At 40.8% G+C, this 23,265-nt stretch overlaps 1 protein-coding gene across 3 annotated transcripts in view; it reads left to right on the forward strand.

Annotated features, from left to right (window-relative positions):
• The window catches only part of ST3GAL1 (ST3 beta-galactoside alpha-2,3-sialyltransferase 1), a 190,750-nt gene that overhangs the window by 28,170 nt on the left and 139,315 nt on the right, over window positions 1–23,265 (forward strand). Inside the window, exon 2 of one of the 3 annotated variants that reach the window (XM_067467278.1) lies at window positions 5,797–5,909. The exons of the other annotated variants lie outside the window; for them this stretch is intronic. The gene's annotated coding sequence lies outside the window, so the exon portion shown is untranslated. The remainder of the gene's footprint in view (window positions 1–5,796; window positions 5,910–23,265) is intronic. 3 annotated transcript variants of the gene reach the window in all.

Below are 23,265 nucleotides of genomic sequence, written 5' to 3' on the forward strand. Positions count from 1 at the left end.
ATGTTGATAAAACAATACATAGAATGGGGAAAGAAACAGAACAGGATAGCCATGTATAGATATGTGAAAGGGTGTCATAAGGAAGAGGGAGCAGGATTGGTTTCTATGTATTGTCGAAGGCTTTCATGGCCGGAATCACTGGGTTGTTGTAGGTTGTTCAGGTTGTATGGCCATGTCCTAGAAGCATTCTCTCCTGACGTTTTGCCTGCATCTGTGGTAGGCATCCTCAGAGACTGTGAGACCATACAGCCCGAAAAACCTACAACAATCTAGGATTATTTTCTGCTGACCTTGAAACTAGGACTCGGAGCAATGGGTTCAAATTAGAAGAAAGGACATTCAACCTGTACATTAGGAAGATCTTCCTGACTGTAGGATCTGTTCAACAGTGGAGTGGAGCCCCCGATGGCGCAGGTTCAAATCCGGGGAGAGGCAAATGAGCTCCCTCTATCAGCTCCAGCTTCTCCTGCAGGGACATGAGAGAAGCCTCCCACAAGGATGATAAAAACATCAAATCATCCAGGCGTCCCCTGGGCAACGTCCTTGCAGACGGCCAATTCTCTCACACCAGAAGCGACTGCTCCTGACACGACAAAAAAAAAAAAAATCAGGGGAGTGTGGTGGAAGTTCCTGCTTTGGAATCTTTGAAGCAGAGGCTGGATGGGCATCTGTGAGGGGTGCTTTGATTGTGCTTATCCTGCATGACAGGGGGTTGGATTAGATGGCCCATGTGGTCTCTTCCAACTCTATTATTGTATGATTCTATGACCCTTCTCTTGCCAGAACACAAGACCATGATCAGTAATGTAAACAGGATGTTTTGCACTCATGGAGCCTGAACCTCAGCTGTGTTTCTTTTTCTCAGCCATATTGTTTTGATGTTGTTTATAATGGTGATTGTTTTTATATTTTATCAGATGCTTTTTTAATTGGTTGTGTTCTATTTGTAATGTTTGGGCTTGTTCCTTGTAAGCTGTCCCAAGTCCCCTTGGGGAGATGGTTGGCGAGGAATAAAAATAGGTATTATTATTATTATTATTATTATTATTATTATTAATTTACTCCTGGCTTTGTGGCTGTGAACTGTATGGACCGGGCTGTGGTGCAGTTAGCTAGTAGCCAGCTGCATTAAATACTGACCAAGAGATCATGAGTTCAAAGCCAGCCCAGGTCAGAGTGAGCTCCCGACCACTAATAGCCCAGCTTGCTGTTGACCTATGCATCCCGAAAGACAGTTGCATCTGTAAAGTAGGAAAATTAAGTACTGCTTTATGCGGGGAGGCTAATTTAACTAATTTACGACACTATAAAACCTTCCAGCAATGTACATAAGAATGAGGAAGTACTCCATCAAGGACTCAGTGTCACAAGTAGGCGGTGAAGTGGCAGCTCGCCCCTTTGGCCAGAATCAAGCATACCCTCGTGAAGCCAGAAATGTTGGAATGTCAAATTGCCTTTGTGTCTGTCTATACATGTTGTATGTCGGAGTGAGCTCCCGCCCACTAGTAGTCCATCTTGCTGTTGACCTATGCATCCCGAAAGACAGCTGCATCTGTCAAGTAGGAAATTTAGGTACCGCTTTATGCAGGGAGGCTAATTTAACTAATTTACAACACTATAAAACCTTCCAGCAATGTACATAAGAATGAGGAAGTACTTCATCAAGGACTCAGTGTCACAAGTAGATGGTGAAGTAGCATCTCGCCCCTTTGAAGCATACCCTCATGAAGCCAGAAATGTTGGAATGTCAATTGCCTTTGTGTCTGTCTATACATGTTGTATGTCTAAATGGCATTGAATGTTTGCCATGCATATGTGGATTGTAATCCGCCCTGAGTACCCTGTGGGGTGAGAAGGGCGGAATATAAATATAATAAATAAATAAATAAATAAAATATGGTCTGTGGGTATTCCCCTCTGGCCTGCAAGCTTATTTTGCTGTTTTTTTTCTGACCAGTGATCACAGATAAGAACCTATCTAAATGCCAGCAATTGAATTCTGGTTTTTAGACTTATCACAATGTAAAAAGCGTAAAAAAGGCCTTTTTTGTGTGCAGTGAATAAAAATAAAGAAATAAATGATTGCCCCTGCAATAGTTCCACGAAGCTAGCAAAGTTGTGGGGTTATTTTTTAATTTAAAGTTTGTCTTCCAAAGCTGGAGAGAGAAACCCGAGAATAAAAAGCCGGGGTTGATTGTAATCGTGTTAAGCGGTTTTCATATCAGAGGGATCTCGTGCTCTTTTCAGGTCGTGCCTGGTATTTGGAAGCAAACAGAGGAAGATTGGAGAAATTGGTACCTGCACAAAAGTTCCTGTTATAGAAGGAAAATCACTCAAGTGCCTAATTCAGCCGGAAAAAAAATAATAATCATGAGACTGGCTTAAAAATAATGAGATTAAAATAATCCTTTAAAAAAGAGAAGACACAAAGAAACATTGTCTGGTTTCGAAGGCTTGAAGGTCCCAGTAGGGTTATATATCCAGATTGTCTTGCTCCGTTTTAATTTAGTTATTTGTGCCATTTATATCTATCCTTTCTCCTAATACTTGGACACAGGAATGTAAGTGCATTTTTTTTTGTTTGCTTGGCTGATACAAAGTTTCATCTTACCGTATATACTCCTATCCAAGCCAGCCTTGTGTGTAATTTGAGGGCAAGTTTTGAGGCCAAAATTGTGATTTTATTTATTTATTTATTTATTTACACTATTTATATTCCACCCTTCTCACCCTGAAGGGGACTCAGGGTGAATCATAGAACATATATACAGTAGGGCTGGGCGGTTTCGTTTCGTTAATTCGTAATTCGTTAATAATTCGTTAATTTTTTCAATTACAAAACGATAACGAACCATTCTGGAGCAATTATTAAAAAAAACGAATTTTCAAAAACGTTTTGTAAATGCTTCGTATTTCGATATTGTATTCGTTTCGTTATTGTTTTGAGGTCGTTTCGTTATTATTTCCGCATGTCTGGGCCAGTTTTATGGTTTAATTAGTGAAAAAAATTTATAATATCACACCAACAGTCAACAACAGAGGGAGAGGGAAGCTTCAGAAGGTTTTGGAGGTTTTTTAGCATATTTCGCGGTCGCGTCCGCCATTAACGAATTGATTCGTTATTGTTTCGGAAATCGATTCGTTAATTTTTTACCATTTACGAAATTTCGTAAATATCGAACTTTTTAAAAGGAAAATTTTGTAATTATTTTAAATATCGAAACAAAAAAAAACCCAAATACAAATCGATTTTAGAAACAAATTTTTCCGTTGTTACCCAGGCCTAATATACAGCAAACATTGAATGACATTAAACATACTTACAACTGTACATAGCGGTATATATAGGCTTTTCCCCTATCTTGGAGGCTGTGCTTGGTTCCGGCCATGGGGAGGGGGGTGCTGTCACTCCATCTTCCCTGCCAAAGAGCTTTTGTTTGCGAACTTCCTCCTTTTCGATCAAATCACCAGCATTTTCTGGCATTCCTTATGGGTGCCTAAATACCTCCTCACTTTTAAACAGTGCCTATTTATGTATTGTCAAAGGCTTTCATGGCCGGAATTACTGGGTTGTTGTAGGTTTTTTCGGGCTATATGGCCATGTTGTAGAGGCATTCTTTCCTGACGTTTCGCCTGCATCTATGGCAAGCATCCTCAGAGGTAGTGAGACCTCCAACAACCTACAACAACCCAGTACCTATTTATCTACTCACAATCGTTGTTTTTTATCTGCTAGGTTGGCAGGAGTTGGGTTAAAGGCTAGGAGCTCACCCTGACCCCAGCTTTGAACTGCCACCTTTCAATTAGTAAGATTTACTGCAGCTGCCAATTAACCAGCTATGCTAAATTTTTGATGAATTCTATAAAGAAGGAAAAATGCTAGCTATACCTGATTGCAAAGAATGATGGTTGTTGTTATCTTGTCTTTTAAGTTTATTAGATTGTGTTATGTTGTCAAATGTGTTATTTTGATGTAATTGTCTGTATGGTTTCTTTTTGGCAATTGAATGTTTGCCTTACATGTTGGAAACCGCTCTAAGTCCCTTTACAAATATATTATATTATTATTATTATTATTATTATTATTATTATTATTATTTGAAACACAACAAGATGAGTCCACAGCAGACACTCTGTTGGCTGTTGTATTGGATCACATGTCGGACACTTCCCAAGTGTCTAGGACTGTGTGATGTATCAGTGAATAATGCGTGCAGATCCCAGTAAGGTGGTCTTCTGCATTATTATTATTATTATTATTATTATTATTATTATTATTATCATCATTACCATTTCCCTGTTTTTACATCCCAAATGCCCAGAAAAATATGGTGGCCGATAAAATATAAAGCTTATGTGATTTTTATAGGTTTTCCCAGGATGAACTCTTTATTTATTTATTTATTTATTTATTTCGTGTACTTCTACCCCGCCCTTCTCAATCCTCGAGGGGGGACTCAGGGCGGCTTACAAACAGGCACAATTCGATGCCTACACAATAATACAAAACTTATAAAAACAGCAGTTAAACAGTTATAACAATTAAAACAATCAATATGTATCACAATCAATAACCAATCTCATGCTCAGCGTTCGCCAACTCAGAGTCCATACTTCATTCCACATTGTCTATTCCTATCCATTGTCGTAGTCCTTTATTTATCTGCCAGATTGCCCAAACTCCTGGTCCCAAATCCATGTTTTTAATTTCTTTCTAAAGGAAAGGAGGGATGTCGCTGATCTAATTTCCCCGGGGAGTGAATTCCATAGGTGAGGGGCCACCACTATTTTATTTATTTACTTCATTTATACCCCACCTTTCTCCCACACAGGGGACTCAAGGTGGCTTACAACTCTAGTACAATTCAACACTGGTAAAAGCAAAACTAAAAACAATAACAGATCCCCTCGATTAAAATTGATTAATAATTAGTCAATAATCACATTAAAACAGTAAACAGACTCTTGCATTTTGCCACTCTGCCCAGAGAAGGGTCTGTAGTAACAGCACATTTGGATAACTCAACTATGATTTTTGGGTCCCTTTGAATCACAGAGTCATAGAATCATAGAGTTGGAAGAGACCTCGTGGGCCATCCATTCCAACCCTCTGCCAAGAAGCAGAAAAATCGCATTCAAAACATCCCCGACAGATGGCCATCCAGCTTCTGTTTACAAGCCACCAAAGAAGGAGCCTCCACCACATTCCGGGGCAGAGAGTTCCACTGCTGAACAGCTCTCAAAGTCAGGAAGTTCTTCCTAATGTTCAGATGGAATCTCCTTCTTCCTGATGTTCAGATATCATCTATGTTTATTATATAATGGTTTGAAGTGGAATGTTCTATTTTCGGTTATACTTCTGTATGTTTCAGTGTCTTTGTTCTTAGAACCTTGCTTGGGCCCCAAGGATGCATTTTTAATTCTTTAACTAAAATGCCTAGAATGAGGTTGGGGGCTGGGTGCACTCTGTTTGATCTAAACGTATCTGATTTTTCGGTGGCTGTCAGTGTATTTGTTGCCAGCCCTGTCTGACTTCCCTCCATGGCAAATCACTCTTCTCCCTTAAGTGCTATTTCTTTGTTTGTGTTCCGTAGATCTGTTCTCAATAGTACTAAGGGAGAGAAAGTAAATTAAAAGAATGGGATTTTTAATTCCACATCACACATACACACAAGGCAGGGGAATAGGAGCAGAGCTGCTAGTAAAGTCAGTAGTTTAAAGGAGTTCTTAACTAATTTCTTTTGAAGTTGCCACAGTTACTTGATGCGTGCTGTTTCGACTTCCTTTTTCTTACAGGGAGGAAGAAACATCTACCTGAAACTATCAAACAAATGTAAATGTGGCATCTGGGGCAGAGAGTTCCACTGCTGAACTGCTCTCACAGCGAGGAAGTTCTTCCTAATATCCAGGTAGAATCTCCATTCCTGTAATTTGAAGCCATTGTTCTGCATCTCAGTCTCCATCTGCATCCCATAACTTTCTGCATCCCATAACTTTCCATCACAAATGTATACATAGCCCTTATCATGTCTCCTCTCAGCCTTCTCTTCTGCAGGCTAAACATGTCCAACTCATAAACATAAACTCATAGACATAAACGTAAACATCTACTCATAAACATGCCTCTCTTCATAGAGCTTGTTCTCCAGATCCTTGATCATTTTAGTCATCCTCTGGACACATTCCAGCTTGTCAACATATTTGACGTTATTTTTCCTATACAGGAACCATAGTTTCAATGATCCCTTCCTTCCCTAGAAAAGATAACCTTTGGAACCAAACAACTTCTGATAAAATTGGAGAGGAACACAAATAAATGGAGCTTACATTTTAACCAAATTGTGACTGTTTTTCTCTTCTTTGTTGGCCAATCTCAACTCCCTATCATCACCTTTGTCTGTGTGGTTGCGTAAGGGGAGATCTTTGTAGATGTCAATAGAATCATGATGGATGCATCTTCCATCAGAAAGCAATCTTGTGCTTGTCAAAATTCTGCTTTATTTATTTATTTATTATTGTGTCAGGAGCGAACCAAAACAGTTGAATTGCATTAAAAAAACAGACAAACAAACAAAACACAAAGTTTGCAGACTTGGTATTCTATTAAATGTCCTTTGACCAGTAGCTGGCCACTTGGAGTACCTTTGGTGTTGTTGCAAGAAGCTCCTCCATTGTGCACGTGGCAGGACTCAGGTTGCATTGCAGTAAGTGGTCAGTGGTTTGCTCTTCTCCACACTCGCATGTCGTGGATTCCACTTTGTAGCCCCATTTCTTAAGGTTGGCTCTGCATCTCGTGGTGCCAGAGCACAATCTGTTCAGCTCCTTCCAAGATACCCAAGTTGCTTTAAGAAACAACAATAACATGCCTTTAGAGAGGAATGTCTATTCAGCTTTTAAATATCTTTGATTTCAGGATCAATGTTCTGGGAAAAGAAACATGAAATGCATTTGACCCATTCCTCCATATTTACGTGATATAAAACTTGTATGCTGCAGAGGATGATAGTATACCAGATGCTTCCAAATGATTCATGTGCCACAAAGCTTGTTGAAACTGTGTGCAATTACAAGTTTGCCTCCTGGGCTCATAGTTTATCAGGGAAAAGTCATCTAATTCTGGATTTTTTAAAAAGAAGAGGTTGAAATGCTGACACATTTGTCAACCATTCAGGGGTTTTCTTTATAGTACTATTATCTTTTTGGTTCTTAATGCTTGTGAAATGAAGTTTAGAAATTAAATTCTGATTCCTTGAATGGAGACCTGGAGGTTGGCTGCTGAGGCAGGCTGAGACAAAATGCTGTTTGAAGCTGGCATGTCATGGTTCTTTCCCTGCTGTGGAAAGGATGAATGCATAAACCGAATGGAAAAAATGGGATTCTTCAGGAGAAGTAATATATATCACTGTAGTGACATTGTGGTAGTGCTACAATAAAATTCCAGCCCATATTTGCTCAATCAGCAACATCCTGTCTGCAGTCATTTCCATACTATCTGAACATCTAAATAGGTGAGCACAGTGAAGCCCTGCAGGCATTGTACGATTATTAGTACCATCAACCCTAGCCAAGATGGCCAATAGGGAGGAATTATGGGAGGCGCAATCCAACACTACACTTTGTCTACATTTTTCTAAGATTGCAATCTATCAATTTGCATAAGGAAGCTGTCATCTATATAGTTATGAACTGGCTAGTCAAACAGACAAATAGTTTTTGTTGTTTCTAGTAATGTCTGAGTTATGGTGACCATAACGCGGTGGTTCCCAACCTGTGGTCCATGGACCACAAGTGGTCAGCAAGAACTAAAATATGGTCCACAGACTCACCATTACTACACCATTACAACTAGAGTGACTGGTCTCGCAAAACCCTCTTATAGTGCCAAGGCTTATTAAATATGGTTTTCTGTGGGTGAGCAGATGGTGACTATTGGATGGCATATATTCTGTATCAGAAACTAGAGCTGATGTGGTCTATCCAATGCAATTTTCTGAATCAGCACCCTAAATAACCAAACCGAATCTAAAGTTGACCAAGATCTGATTCGTTAACCCTTTTGGTACTAATGTTGGAGAGTGGTTCCTGATCAAAGTGGTCCCTGGTCAAAAAAAGGTTGGGAACCACTGTCATAAAGTGACCTATCAATGTTTTTTACTGGTCCAACAAAGGTCACATAGCTGGTTTACATGGCCAAATAGGGAACCAAAACCAGTTCTCCAAAGTTTTCACTTCATCACATTGACTCTCATAGGTAATGGTGTTAGAGTATTTTCTACTAGCAACTTGGCAAATGCTTTTAGAATGTTTTAAGAAGAGCACAGAGACTGCAATTATCAGGATGTTTTGCATCAAATATCAGACAACAGCAGATTGGTTGAGTGACTTGAAGAGTCAAAGATAATTTCCACCATTTTCTTGGGTGTGAGTTAAAATTGTTTTATGATAAGTCACAGGAATGTGCTGTCTTCCAGAAATTGCTAGACTATAGCTGCAATCATCCCTTATATCTGGTGTGGTGGGCCTTATAGTCCATCATTGTCTGAAGTCACCACTTAGCAACCCTTGATGTATAATGTGTTATATCTGGAGGATATCTAAGAAACTGAGGCTGAATTCAACCTTGTGACCATTAGATTTTGACTGCAGTTTTTTACATCATTATTTGGAAGCAAGGTCCAGATGAATACATGATACTGAATTTGGTGCCCAGTTCATTTTCCAAGTAATAGCGACATAAATAGTCTAGACAGTTTATTTGGCCCTATTCACCAAGTATGAATTGTGGTATTCTATATGCCAAGTCATTTTCTGAAAGCTCGTAAAGAGAGAGGGAGAGGGAGAGGGAGGGAGATTACTGTGAACTCGATGGTGGTGCAGATTTCCTGCTCATTTTTCCTTGTTTTCTTGGAGATTACTGTGAACTTGATGGTGGTACACTTTTCCTGCTCATTTTCCCTTGTTTTCTTGAATCAGATTTTGTTCAGTATGGGCCAAGGCAATAATGCCAGCTTCACACACCAGTGAGTCTGTCAGGACAGACTTTTCATGATCCACATGGAAAGTCATGGACATGTTCCAGATATTGGCCCTCTTGTCCATGGTGACCTGCAGCTGGTCTAAGTGAATAGTGTCGGATTCTCTATGGTTAATTAGAAGAGAAAGAAAAGCAAAGTAGGGATGGGTTGGTTGGGTGGGAAGGAAGGAAGGCTAGTCACTTTGGTAGCCATTGCCTCAGTAGTTCTGTCATGTTGGCAGGGGCAAAGTGGGCAGAAGAGCGATCCAATATCACCCTACTGGAAAACTCTCCTCTTTGAGGTGTTGAGGTGTTGAGTGCTACCAATGCTTCCTTTTTGCATAAATTAATGTCAACTATGGTGACTACATAAAAAGTGGCAATTTTGATCTATAAACTTCAAATCTTCCTTATTTCAGTCATCAATAGTCTTACCTTTTAGTCTTTCAAATCATCACAATGATGTATTGTTGAAGGCTTTCATGGTTGGAATCACTGGGTTGTGCAGGTTTTTCGGGCTGTATTGCCATGTTCTAGAACATGGATATACAGCCCGAAAAACCTACAACATCACAGTGATTTCTACCTTCAACAAATGTTCACCATTCTCCATATTCTAGTCTTCTGAGTACAGCACATTTCAGTATGCCCATCAAGCCATTTCCCAAGCATACACACTTTGTTTTGTGCAGTTTCGGGCTATGAGATTAAGCACAACCTTCACCCACTGTATTGATTCTTAAAATATAGGTTATTTAACAAAATAAAAAGTGCTCTAATTGCTAGAGAAGGGCAAGGACTCAATGGCTGCATAGACAAAACCATGAAGCACTCCACTGATAAGTGGCAAAAGCCTTTGGATTGAGACTGAATGGGTGTTAAAAGAGTATTTTGAGGGATGGTATTTCACCTGAAACTCTAACACTGTAAAACTGGGTAACACTTAAAACAAGTGTTCTTCTAATAGAACATGTATAAAGTTCAACCAGACAGCATGAAAACACATCCTCTTCCCTAATCCAATCAATCACCTTTTAACCTGTTCACCTCTCTCAACATAGCCATTTGCTGGCTGGTGACTGCCTTGGAGAACAGCATTCTTGTTGTTTGTCCAGCCATAGGACCATAGCTGGATGCTTCACTCCAGTCACACTGGTTGGCCATGGTGTGTACAACAGGTTAAGGGTTGCTTGGTCATTGTGTGAGGTTGATAGACCTCCATGATGACCAAACAACATAGATGTCAGGTGAACATGCACCATTATAAGACATTGGCAGGATGCTAGTCAAGATTGTATAGTTAGAAGGTACTCCCAAACTATACAGTTAGAAGGTACTCCCAAACAGCCTAGGAACAATGCAGGAATCCATCTGTGAAAGCATCCTGGATGGATGACTGCCCATCTAAAGTGGCCCATCTAAATATGGCACTTATCTGTGCCAAGTTAGTGTGGTCTATATGAAAAAAAAACCCTATTTGTAGTTTGGTTTCATGTTTTATTTCCATCATTTTCATGGAGAATCTGGATTCTGGTGATGACACTTCTATATATTACAATATGACCCCAATATCCTCAGGGAATACGTTCTTGAACTGAGGAAAACAAGAAAATGTGGATAATAGGAAATGCTGTTTAAATGAATGACTCTTGCTGGAAGTTGCCATAGAGTCATCCTGGAGGACTTAGAAAATACTAGAGTGGCCCTATTTTGTGGAATGTGGTTTGGTGAAACTGTAGATACTGTTCTCATGGGTATGAAAGTCATGCTATAGTCATATGTCTATATTGTATATAGCAATGGTTCCCAACCTTTTTTTGACCAGGGACCACTTGACCAGGGTCCACTTTGACCAGGGACCACTCTGTAACATTAATACCAAATGTTTATGAATCAGGTTTTTAGTCAACTTTAGATTCGGTTTGGTTATTTGGGGTGCTGATTCAGAAAACTGCATTGAATAGACCACATCAGCTCTAGTTTCTGATACAGAATATATGCCATCCTGTCATCACCACCTGCTCACCCATAGAAGACTTAATAAGTCTCAGCACTATAAGAAGGCTTTGCAAGACCAGTCACTCTTGTTGAACGGTGTAGTAATGGTGAGGTTGCGGACCATATTTTAGTTCTCATGGACCACTGGTGGTTCACGGAGCACAGGTTGGGAACCAATGATGCATACATTTCTATACCTAAAAGGGAAGTAAGCTAAGCATAACCTTGTGGAATGATTATATTTGAATATTTTCATCATTTCAGGTGGCTTTCTAAGTGGTTTGGGAGCAAAAAGTACCCCAAAGATGCACCAAGCCAAAGGAAATCCCTAAAAAGGATTACACAAGCTTTCATATATTTCTCTCTGTTCTGGATGTTCAACATGCAACAGCTTCTATCAGCTCTTAAATACTGATAGGTGCTCGTTTTTCTTGGTGTTCTACATAATAATGGGCTTGCAAGATCTTTTTTCATTTGTACCCATGAATCTTTATAGCACTGTCATTAGCTAATGCAAGAGACAATAATTTCCTACAGCTATTTTTAAACCTTAGGTAATCTTTGGAGAGTTGACAGCGCTGTAAAGTTTCCGTGTAATTGATGACTCTTATATAACAATAATAACGTCTTCTGAGGAATGTTCGAACTATGCAAATCACTTACCACATGTTGTAGACACGATGTTTTTGTCTCAATTTTTATCTCTTGTTAGAACTGTGTCCAAGAACTGAAAACCGTGGAGTGGAATTACTCATTTAAAACTTTACAAAGTTCATCTGAATTTAGTAAACTGCATAATAATAATAATAATAATAATAATAATAATAATAATAATAATAATAATTCGAGCTTCCAGTTACTTTTGCACTGAATTCCATCAGTCTTTTTTTAGACTCCTCATCTGGACTCCTTTGAGTTTAAACATCATAGAATCATAAAATCATAGAGTTGAAAGAGAACTTGTAGGCCATCTCATCCAACCCCCTGCCAAGAAGCAGGAAAATCACATTCAAAAGCACTCCCAACAGATGGCCATCCAGCCTCTGTTTAAAAGCCTCCAAAGAAGGAGCCTCCACCACACTCAGAAGCAGAGAGTTCCACTGCTGAACAGCTCTCACGGTCTGGAAGGTTCAGGTGGAATCTCCTTTCCTGTTCCGCATCCTGGTCTCCAGGGCAGCAAAAAACAAGCCTGCCCCCTCCTCCCTATGACTTCCTCTCACATATTTATACATGGTCCTCATCATGTCTCCTCTCAGCCTTCTCTTCTACAGGCTAAACATGCCCAGCTTTTTAAGTTGCTCCTCATAGGGCTTGTTCTCCAGACCCTTGATCATTTTAGTCACCCTCCTCTGGACCCATTCCAGCTTTCCGACATCTCCCTTCAATTGTGGTGCCCAGAATTGGACACAGTGTGATTTCAGTTGTGGTCTGACAAAGGCAGAAACAGAGGGGTAGCATGACTTTCCTGGATCTAAATCTTCTGCAGTTTAGCATTTCCAAGGCTTCAACCCACTGTTATGTCCTTAAATCAACTTTTTGATTCCTAATGGATTCAGAGAATATTTATCTCAGATGTTTCACTCTTTCTACATATGAAACACAATTGGATTTCTCAACTTGTGCCTTGCATTGTAAAACAAATAACCTTGCTTCCAATTTGATCCTGGGCACAGCGGCCAAAAACAGATTGAATTATCCTCTCATTTGTGCTCTGAAAGTCTGTTCCAGGAAACTTTCTAGGGGTGTGTCTGCACTATAGAATTAATACAGTTTCACACCACCTCAATTGCCATACCTCAATGTTATTGAACCTTGGGAGTTGTAGGCACCAGGGTTCTTTGGCAAAGAAGGCCCAAGGCCTTGCAAAAGTACAATTCCCATGATACCATAGGATTGATCCATGACAGTTAAAGTGGTGTTGAACTGCTTTCATTCTACAGTGTAGATCCACCTTAGAAATCTGTATATACAATATTCTACCATGTATTCTCATACTAGCCAGACCTCTTATACACTGCCATATAAAATCCCGATTATCTGCTTTGAACTGGATTATATGGCAGTGTAGACTCAGATGATGCAGTTCAAAGCAAAAAATGTGGATTATCTGATTCGATAATCTGTATTATATGGAAGTGTAGAAGGGGCACAGTTAAAATGGTTTGATCCCACTTTCACTGTTCCATGCTGCAGTATTTTGTGGTTATAGTTTAGTAATGGCGCTCCATGCAGTCATGCCGGCCACATGATCTTGGAGTTGTCTATGGACAACGCTGGCTCTTTGGTTTAGAAATGGAGATGAGCACCAACCCCCAGGGTAGGACACGACTGGACTTAATATTAGGGGACAACCTTTACCTAGTTCAGTAAAACACACCCTATATCCCAGGATCTGATCCAAGATTATCTTCTTTAAATTGGAATAACTGAGTCTCCACTGCCAGATATTCTGGGATAAGAAGATAATTTGGGATCTGACCCTGGGATATAGGGGCAGTGTGGAAGAGCCCTTAGATTTCTCCCCCACCAAACTACAAGTTCCAGGATACTATACTATGGAAACACAACAACTGAAGTTTGATGAAAGTGACAGTGCAGACACACTCCTATGTTTTCAGCCATTTGTGGAAATCTGAATCTTCTGTTTGGATGCGATTACAGGTGCAAGACCATAATTGATTAAAAATGCTGTTTTTTGAAATCTGTGCTCAAGCAGAAGTTGACTGTAGAATCATACTAGATGTGGAGGGCCACCTGCAGCTGGATGTATACTGTGATATAATCTAGTTTCTTAATCCAGATTATCTGAGTCTAAACTACCATATAATCCAGTTCAAAGCAGATAATCTGGATTCAGGAACTAGATTATATGGCAGTGTAGATGGGAACTGTATTTTATAAAAGTGGAAGGAAAAATGCCAGCAGAAAAGAGAAAGCGAGGGTGGGGAGAGATAATTTCAACTATATCATATATGTTTATTATACAATTGTTTTAAATGGAATTTTCTATTTTTGGTTATACTTCTATGTGTTTCGGTTTCTTTGTTCTTAGAACCTTGCTTGGGCCCCAAGGATGCATTTTTAATTCTTTAACTAAAATGCCTAGAATGAGGTTGGGGGCTGAATGCACTCTGTTTGATCTAAACGTATCTGATTTTTCAGTGGCTGTCAGTGTATTTGTTGCCAGCCCTGTCTGACTTCCCTCCATGGCAAATCACTCTTCTCCCTTAAGTGCTATTTCTTTGTTTGTGTTCCGTAGATCTGTTCTCGATAGTATTAAGGGAGAGAAAGTAAATTAAAAGAATGGGATTTTTAATTCCACATCACACTTACACACAAGGCAGGGGAAGAGGAGCAGAGCTGCTAGTAAAGTCAGTAGTTTAAAGGAGTTCTTACCTAACTTCTTTTGAAGTTGCCACAGTTACTTGATGCGTGCTGTTTCGACTTCCCTTTTCTTACAGGGAGGAAGAAACATCCATCTGAAACTATCAAACAAATGTAAATGTGGCATCTGGAGTCGGGGTGTGTTGTTTTCAAGCAAGAGAAATCACTCTTCCTCAAGCTGTTGCTCTTCAAATCCATTCTCAAGATTGGGTCCTTCAGTGCCAAAAGATTGGGGGTGATAGTATGATAGATGGGTCCGGAAGCTCCGAGCGTTATGGAGATGCCGCAAAGGCGGCTGTGAATAAGGGAAGAGAAGAGGGGGAGTGAGAGCAGGGAGAGTGAAGGAAGGATAGAATGGTGGGGACGCTTAGGATAAGTGTTAGGGCAAGGTTTAGGGCTTGGGTTACGGTTAGGGTTAGGGGTTACGGTTAAGGTACAGTTTAGGGTAAGGGTTAGGGTAAGCTTTAGGGTTTGGGTTACGGTTAGGGTAAGTGTTAGGGGTTACAGTTAAGGTACAGTTTAGGATTTGGGTAAGGTTTAGGGTTTGGGTTTGGGTTAGCATCAGGGTTAGGGTAAGGGTTATGGTAAGGGTTTGGGTAAGGGGTTAGGCTTAGGTTTACCGTACAGTTCAGGGTTAGGGTAAGGTTTAGGGTTTCACCATTACAGAACCCTTACATTCCTTCTACATTATTGTCTCCGGCCTGGCTTACATTAGCTAAGTCTCTCTTGTGCAAACAGTGCTCCCGGAGGAGCGATGCAGCATCTCTGTAATGCTCAGAGCTTCCGGACCTAGCTATCATACTATTACCAGATTGGGTCCCAAAAGACTAAGGGCCCTTCCACAAAGCTGAATAAAGTCCCACATTATCTGCTTTGAACTGGGTTATCTGAGTCCACACTGCCATATTTTCCAGTTCAAAGTGGATACTGTGGGATTTTCTGCCTTGATATTCTGGGTGGACTGGCCCCCAGAGATCCTAAGAGATGAAGTCCAAAACTAGGAGGACCAAAGTTTGAAAACTCTGCATTAGTCTTATTATATGAATAAATTTAATCAGGGATAAATGTACATTAATACATTAGACAGAAAATATATGGGATATAGGATGTGTGACAACTAGAGTTGTGCACAGTATTCATTCCTAACATTTCTACTGTTTCTTTCACGTTTTCCTTTTCTTCGAAAGTGCAAAACGGGAAGCCCCCTCCTCGAATGAAAATCTGTTCAACACGAAAGCCTGCTTTCATGTGCATCCAAACTTGCCTCCTTGCCTTGGAAAAAGAGTGCGTATGTGGCAGGGCATGCAAGCAGACAGGCCTGGAGCCCAGCTACAGGCACCCTTCAGGCCTGCCTGCACATCCCTACACACACTCACTTTTGAATAGTGTGGCAGAGTGTGTGTGGTGAGGCATGCAGGCACCAGGCAGGCCTGGAGCTCAGCTGCAGATACGCTCTGGGCCTGCCTGCGTTCCCCGCTATACACACTCTCTCTGAGAATGTGGCAGGATGTGTGTGGCAGGGAGTGCAGGCAGGTCTGGAAAGCGTGCAGTCCTGCCAGGTCCTAGAGCTGAGCGCCTCTTACTCTAGAGTAAGAAACAGCAGATGCCAAGAGGAACGATTTACAAGCCCCCAAACCAAAAGAACCGAAAACCACCCTCCCAATTTTGGGAAGCTCCCCAGAAACCAATCAGGGCTCCCAATGAAAGCTGGGACACTAAATGAGCCAATGTTTACTCCGAAAGCACAACCCTAGTGACAACTGACCTGAAAATAATTCATGTGAAAGGGATCTAGGAGTCTTTGTAGATCATAAGCTGAACAGGAATCAATAGTGTGGCAGTGGAAGGTGATGGTGGTTTCCTTTTCTGGTGGATTTTAAACAGAGGCAGAATGACCATCTGTCAGGAGTTCTTTGATTGTGAATCCCGGTATGGCAGAATGGAGTTGGACTGGGTGACCCCTGGGTCTCTCTGATTCAGCCATTGCCTCCCAGCACTGGAGATTGGGCTGAACTTCTCCAAAAATGGTCTCATCAAGACTCCAAACAGTTGAGCCTTCTCAAGAATGATGAATCAAAAGTGGGCTATTTTACAGAAAAGACAGTTTTTTCCATGTACAGATGAAGAGAAAATTGTCTTGCTTGTAAGGACCACCTTGCAGCAGGAAGAAAATTAATAAAATTAGCCTTGGTTTTCACAGATAACAAAATCCGCTTTTGCTTCCTTTGAGAACAAACTTAGTGAAGCATTGCATTTTTACTGCTTACCATTTCAGCAACATATCTGTACATTTGCACATCCTGTTATGTCAGGGTCTGGCAATATTGCAGAAATATAGGACTGTGTCTACAGCCTGATAACGTATTGTTACTTAAAGCATAACTCCTTTTGAAAATAACTGAAAGCTAAAGAATAGGGAGAATGTGTGGTATATCTAAATACATTTCTTTGTAGTAGATGTAAACAGAAAACCTGTCATATGACCTGTCATATGAGAATCACATGTGTCATATGAGAATCACATGTTTTCAGATTGTTCTCATGTGTTTTATTAGGTGTTGCTTGTGTGCCTTAGAGTCATTTCTGCCTTATGGGAATACTAAGGTTAACCTATCACATTATCTGCTTTGACCTGGATTCCATGAGTCTACACTGGCATATAATCCAGTTCAAAGCAAATAATTTGGATTTTATATGGCAGTATAGATGGGGTCTATGTGACTCATCCAGGGTTACCCAGAGGCTTTTCTTGGCTAAGCAGGAAATTGAATTCTGGTTTCCAGAGTTACAGTCCAGCACCGAAACCTTTGCACCACATTGTTCTTCATTTTCTATATGATACTAGCCATCCTTTGCCATGTGTTGCTGTGGCCCAGTCTGATGATCTGGAAAATAAAGTAATGAGAAAGTGTTGGTTTCTAATATATGTAATTTCTTTATGCTTGTGGGTAAACAGCATTTCTTGTTGTTTCTTTGTCAGTGTTGATGTAGAGATTGTCTGGTTTGCCGACACTGGAACATGCAACATATAGTTGTCCTTCTTTAGGGATCCCTTTCAAATCTATGACACTATATCTGTCATATACATATATGTGTGTGTGAAGGATAGCTATCTATCTCTATCTATCTATCTATCTACCTACCTACCTACCTACCTACCTATCTATGGCTGGATGCCTCTTTGTCAGGAGGGCTTTGGTTATGTTTTCTTCCCCTGGTGAAGGCAGTTGGACTGGATAGCCTTAAGACAACATTTCTCAACCTGGAGGTCGGAACCCCTGGGGGGTCATGAGGAGGTGTCAGAAGGGTCACCAAAGACCACCAGAAAACACAGTATTTTCTGTTGGTCATGGTGGATCTGTGTGGGAAGTTTGGCCCAATTCTATCATTGGTGGGATTCAGAACTCTTTGATTATAGTTGAACTATAAATCCCAGAAACTACAATTCCCAAATGTCAAGGTCTATTTTCCCCAAACTCTATCTGTGTTCACATTTGGGCATATGGAGTATTTGTGCCAAGTTTGATCCATATCCATCATTGTCTGAGTCCACAGTGCTCTCTGGATGTAGATGAATTCCAACTCCAAAACTCAAGGTCAATGCCCACCAAGATCTTCCAGTATTTTCTGTTGATCATGAGAGTCTGTTTGCCAAGTTTAGTTCAATTCCATCGTTGATGGAGTTCAGAATGTTCTTTGATTGTGGGTTAACTATAAATCCCGGCAACTACAACACCCAAATGACAAAATCAATTTTTTTGGAGTGATGGTCACTCCTTGGGTCTTGTGGGTCTTGTGGCCAAATTTGGTGGCAATTAGTCCAGCAGATTTTGAGTTATGATGTCACTCAAAATGAACAGAGCATTTATATAGAGATTTATCTATAAACTGTTAATTTTACAATCCTAACTTCTTTTAAGTCTCCAAAAATATGTTGATAATGATCATGCCCTTCAAAACAGTTTTATCAATGTAACCATCAGACATATTACCTTTATGTTGATGCCAAGTGTATAATTTAATTTACCCAGAACTATAAAACACCCTTACTTGTCAGCTTGTCTCATTCTTTTTATAAAAAGCATAAACATGTACAACATCTACAGCTAATTTGCATTCTGTTTTTCTGGAATCCTCAAAGCCTTGGACCGATATACCATCTGTCTGGATACTTAAGCAATACAAGTTAGATTGCAAAGCAAGTACTTCTTATTGCAAAATACCGCAATACATGTTGCAGCATAAATATAAGGCCTGGGGACTGTTCCGTCTTAAAGCCGTGGTTTCCAATCTTTGGTCGTCCAGTTGTTTGGAATTTCAGTTCCCAGAAGCCCCACGTAATTTGGCCAACTGTTGGGTATTATGGGAGCTTTAATCCAAAACACCTGAAGGAACAAAGGTTGAAAAACTGCTCTAGAGCAATGGTTCTCAGCCTGTGGGTCCCCAGGTATTTTGGCCTACAACTCCCAGAAATCCCAGCCAGTTTACCAGATGTTAAGATTTCTGGGAGTTGAAGGCCAAAACATCTGGGGACCCATAGGTTGAGAACCACTGCTCTAAAGGATATCTGGGATGTTAAAATCCTGCTGGAAGTATATAACGTCTCCAGCTAACTAAACGTTCTCTAACATAATACTCTCCAGATGTCTTGGATTACAATTTGTGATGGCAAGCCCAAGACTGTTGGAAAACTATATTGCTTTACTCGGCGGCTATCAGATACCTTCTGTTAAGATTCAGACCCTTAGCAGACAGAGGCACCTTAGGCAAGGTGAAAAAATAACCAAAATGAGTTTACTGAAAACAAGATGGATAAAGGGTTAACTCCACCCGGGACTATAATAAGGCAACTTGAAAGAATACATTACAAAATGAGATCTTGCTGGTGGTAGTCATCTATCTGGAATCTTCTGCCTCTGGTGCAAAGTGATAGATTACAAGTTGCTGCTTATAAACTGTCTTAATCTTCTTTCCTGTGAAGTTTAGGCTGGCCAAAAGCTTCTGTTGTCCTTTGGACTGTTGGTATAAGAATACTGCTAAATGCAGCAGGTGCTAAGAATGCCTGTTTGGATTGCTTGGGCCTAGGATTCCAGATAATATCCAAGCCTCTAGTGATTGTAGAAAAGGGAGGAGGCCACCAAGAGAGCTCTATACAGGGAAATGGAATAGACTAACTAAGACTGGCCTGTGGGGGTGATTTTAAGCTCCATCCAAAAACTAATACAAAGGAAGGTCTCTAACTATTGGGAAGGCCTATAAACAGGGAAAACTAAAGCAGAGGAGAGGAGAAGGCAGAGCCAAGACTTCACACAACTCTCATGGCCAACCAGGTTCAGAAGTGTGATGTACCAGCAAGGCTGGGTTAAAACAGTTTGAGACCTTGAACCATATAGTATTTGAAGCCCCTAAACTATGGTTGGACTTTAGCTCTCAGTATTCCTCACCAGTATTTCAGCTGGGTACGGCTGCTGGGAATCAGGGTCGTGTGATATTTGGAGAGGTTCTGGTATTGCAGGGTTCTTGGACTCAGCATTTTAATCATGTCCACAATGGTCAACCCCACAAATTTGGAGAGTTAACTATTTTATACAAGTGGAAGAAAAAATGCCAGTGGACAAGAAAGAGAGGGCGTGAGAATTTCAATTATAGCATCGTGCGGTATATAAGCTATTTATGGTATATAATGTTTTTTAATGAAACTGTATATTTTGTGTCTAAATTTCAGGGTGTTTCAGTGTTGTGCCCATTGCTCCGAGCACATGGGGGGTGGTTGGATAGACTATGCTTGATGTAACCATATCTGGGGCTTTTTAAAGTGTGTTTCTCTGTATAACTTCCATCTGTGGCAAATCATTTTTCTCCCTTAGGTGCATTTTGTGTGTGTTCCATAGATCTGTTTCTAATTGATTAATAAGCTTCCATAGAGCTGTTCACTTTGCCCAAGCAAGCTGAATAGTCTCCCTGCAATTATCAAAATATGGATTGTTTCAGGAATTATGTAATGGCTACCAGTATTAAAAAAACCTCTAAAATCAGGACAGTAAATAAAGAGGATCATTCAAAAAACAGGGGAATTCCAGACAAAAATCAGTCAGGGCAAGCTAATACCTCTCAATAAAGGATTCCTCAAGCAGCAATCAGCCAGTCTTTGAAGCTACAACACCATTAAATGCTAAACAAGGTGGCCAATTGCAACATTCACACTTGCCTCAAGTAGACAAAGGTTATTTCTCCCACCTTGGACATTCCAAAGATATATAAGCCTCACTTGCGAACCATGAAGTACCAAGGGAACACTGTATGGCCTTACAGTCCAGAAAACTCACAGCAACCTGGTGATTCTGGCCATGAAAGCCTTCGACAACACAATTAGGTAAAAGTTTAAATTGAGTATTTTTACAAATTACAGAACTCTATTAATCAGAGGCCCTTATTGAAAGCATATTTGGCTAATGCACGAAACTGAAACTTGAGATCATATCAGGGGAAGACCAAGCCATGCTCTGGATTTCTCTTTGAGCTCCCCTGAGCTGAAAACAGTCATAAGCAGTGGTTGATCTGGCAAGAGAGGAGTTAAACATCCTCTTCTCCCCAGCCGTTCCCCCCTGTAACTGGCCCCCACCCCATATTGCCCATTATCTCAGCCAACCTGGAGCTGAGACCTTTGGACTGATAACACTCATTTTGGCAGATGGAGTCCCGCTGGCAGATTGCGTGTCCCTGGGCATTTTGCCAGGATGAGACTTTGGTATCAGCAGGTCCTGGCTGAACCGAACAAACAGAAATGCAAGGGGGAAATGACCTGTAGAACACAAAATTCTGGATTGCTTGTTGCTGTGCATCCACATTTAGCAAACTGGTGCTTCCTGAGCTTGTTCTCATTCTTTCTCATTCTTTCTGTGTGTATGCTTACGTGAGCCCTTGCTCCCGCTTCATTGGGCAGCTTAGAGAAGATCCTGTTTGGTGTACTCTCAGAAACTTCGCCCTGTCCTTCCAAGGGCGCATTGATGCAGTTTAACATCACTTAAACTGCCTTGCTCAGTGCTCTATAATGATGGAAGTTGTAGTTTAGTGGTGTAGAATCATAGAATCATAAAGTTGGAGGAGACCACAAAAGCCATCCAGTCAACCCCACTGCTATGCAGGGACACACAAGCAAATAATTTATGTTGCTCTCTTTGGCAAAGAAGGCTAAAACTTCATAAAACTTCCCATGATCCCATTATTTATTATTATTTTATTATTTTATTTCTCGCACTTCTACCCCGCCCTTCTCAACCCCCGAGGGGGGACTCAGGGCAGCTTACAAAAAGGCACAATTCGATGTCGGCACAACAACAAGGTAAAAAATAAAACATATAAACAGTAATTAAAACAATTAAAACAATCCATTATGCATCACAATCCCTAAAAACAATCTAGTGCTCAACGTTTACCAGCTCAGAGTCCGTAAATTCAAATTCCACATTGTCCAATCCATCAGTTCTAGTCGTCGCTTGTCCCTTATCTATCCGCCAGATTACCTGCAGACCTGGTCCCAATCCATGTTTTTAATTTCTTTCTAAAGGAGTGGAGGGATGTCGATGACCTAATTTCCCCGGGGAGTGAGTTCCACAGGTGAGGGGCCACCACCGAGAATGCCCTGTTCCTTGTCCCCACCAATCTCACTTGTGATAGAGGTGGGGCTGAGAGCAGTACCTCCCCAGAAGATCTTAAACTCCGAGGCGGGACGTAGAAGGAGATGCGTTCAGACAGATAGGCTGGGCCGGAACCATTGCATTGAGTTATGGAAGTTAAACAGGTATCAAACTGTATTAATTATATAGTGTAGATGCAGCCCAAGTTCTCTCCACTATAGGAGAAATGGGATGTGCTGTGTAGGAAGTGAGTCAAGAATCACTACCTCAAGTGATCAAGACCTCACTACCTCTAAGGATGCTTGCCATAGATGCAGGCGAAATGTCAGGAGAAAATGCCTTTAGAACATGGCCATATAGCCCAAAAAAACCTACAACAACCCAGTGATTCCGGCCATGAAAACCTTCAACAGTACATTGAGTCAAGAATGTATTGTCAAAGGCTTCCATGGCCAGAATCACTGGGTTGCTGTAGGTTTTTCAGGCTGTATGGCCATGTTCTAGAAACATTCTCTCCTGACATTTTGCCTGCATCTATGACAGACCTCACAAGCTCCGAGGATGCCTGTCATAGATGCAGGCAAAACGTCAGGAGAGAATGCTTCTAGAGCATGGCAATACAGCCCGAAAAACCTACAGCATCCCTGAGTCAAGAATGGTTCGACTGTTTCAGCAAAAACAACCAAAGGCCCCTTCCCACCATGCAATTATAGCACCGTGTTTCCACTTTAATTGTAACGATAGCATCCTGGGATTTGTAAAAGCACCAGAATATGTCCCAAATTACACGTAGGCTTTGAAAACTGTGGTTTGCAAAGACCTTCTTGCAGCTAAAGAAAATTAATGAAATGAGTCATTACTTCCTTTGAGAACTAGTTTAAACTACGTCTGTAGCATTAGTGAAGTTTGATGCCACTTTAAGTAACATGGGTCAGTGCTATGGAATCTTGAAGTCTGATCTTGGATACTAAGCAGGGCTTGCTTTGGTTCATACCTGGATGGGAGACTGACAACAAACCTCGGGTGCTGTGGGCTATATTTTAGAAGAAGGGGCTGGCAAAACCACCTCTGCATGTACCTTCCCTAAGACAATCCTATTAAATTCATAGGGTCATCATGAATCAACTGGCAACTTGAGGGCTAATGTGTCCATAGTTACCCATTCCCTGGAATAAACCCTATAGTGACATTTGCATGCTTGCACAGATTAACACATAGGCTCAAAGAGCTCAG

The sequence above is a fragment of the Anolis sagrei genome, chromosome 4 (assembly GCF_037176765.1).
Source record: "Anolis sagrei isolate rAnoSag1 chromosome 4, rAnoSag1.mat, whole genome shotgun sequence".
Lineage (NCBI taxonomy): Eukaryota > Metazoa > Chordata > Lepidosauria > Squamata > Dactyloidae > Anolis > Anolis sagrei.